We start from the raw sequence: 1,566 nt of genomic DNA, 5'->3' as shown, positions 1-1,566 counted from the left end.
GCGCAAGGAAAACTTGTGTTTACAAATAAACCCATTGAACTCTAACCTGGTGTCGTTTGATTTTTGACCTTGTCCAATCCAGTCCAAAATCAGTGGCTCCATATCATGGCTTTTACTGGTTAACTAATCCTCTCCCCTAGCAAGTAAATTGTTCCTAATCCCATGTGTTCTTGTCTTGTATATTAACCTTTTTCAAGACACGTTATGCACTGATGTCTGGAAGTCCAGATATAATATATCAAGAGGACCCCCATTATCCACCTTGCTTGTTACGCTTTTTTTAAAAAAGTTAGTAAAATTATTAAAACATGATTTATCCTTTATAAAACTATGTTGGATTGTGGCTTGACTTTGGAAATCTCCTGTTATTAATTCCTTCATAACGCATCCTAACAATTTGTCTTCAATCTCAATAATTTTCTCACCACTTTTCATTTCCGAGTGAAGCTGGTTATTTGAAGTCCTTCCCTTTCTATAAGGATTATGTTCCCTTCCATAATTCCTGTGTAACAGGCACAAGGCTGTAAAAGATCGGCTCCAATTGCTGTGTAAGAGGCATGGGTGGCTGATTGGACTAACTCTATTCTTGCTTTACACACTCGCTGGGCTGAATGTACTCCTGGTGTTCATACATTATAGTATCAATGGACATGCATGTCCTGCTCCTGTTCCTGACCAAGCCATTCAATATCTCAATGTCCTCCTTCTGTCGCTCAATGAGAGTTTTAGGAACCTATGGAATCTCCATTCTCAAATGTCACTTTTCAAGGGCTGAACTATGGAGGCAAGTTTTGTTGCCCATACTGGGTAGCTCAATGGTTAGCACTGCTGCCTCACTGCACCAGCGATCCTAGTACAATTTCATCTCCAGTTTCCTCCCACAGTCCCAAAATATGCAGGTTAGGTGGATTGGACAAGCTAAATTATCCATAATGTCCGGGATGTGGAGGCTAGGCGCATCAGTCGTGGAAAACGCCAGGTTCGAAAGACTGGGTGAGGTAGGTGGTGGGGATTGGATGAGATGGTCTTCGGAGAGTCAGTGTGTTGTCGATGGGTCAAACGTCCTGCCTCCACACTGGAGAGATTCGATGATTAACACCTTTGTTTCAGATGTCCGTTGAGGGAACAATCTTTGAGTTCATTACAACATCCTTTTCACAGTGAGGTGATTAAATCTATGTGCACTACTTCGGATGTAATCTCACAAAGATCCTGTACAGCAGCAGCAGCACTTTACCAGCCTGCTGTAAGGTTCTCACCCAGGTTAGTGCAGTCTCCGCTCTCTGGGGGAATACACAGCATTGCTGGAAGATCATTGTCCTTCTCTACTACACCAGTATAACGGGAGATCTGGAGAAAATCTCACAATGCCGCTTGAGAAGAACGGGTAAGATGTAGTGAGATAATATCCATGTTGAGATACGCCTCGCCAAACATCTCGCCTGAATCTGCCATTAACCTCGCCAGAGCCCACGTCACTCAGATTCCACAGAATCTGTTGTGGTGGATCTTAGAAACAGCAAGGAGAAGCAAACATTCATGAGAGATATGATTCAAAGTGAAAGC

This window comes from Chiloscyllium punctatum, chromosome 50, assembly GCF_047496795.1.
Source record: "Chiloscyllium punctatum isolate Juve2018m chromosome 50, sChiPun1.3, whole genome shotgun sequence".
NCBI lineage: Eukaryota > Metazoa > Chordata > Chondrichthyes > Orectolobiformes > Hemiscylliidae > Chiloscyllium > Chiloscyllium punctatum.
The sequence above is the reverse complement of the archived record's forward strand: the minus strand, read 5'-3'. Positions refer to the sequence as shown.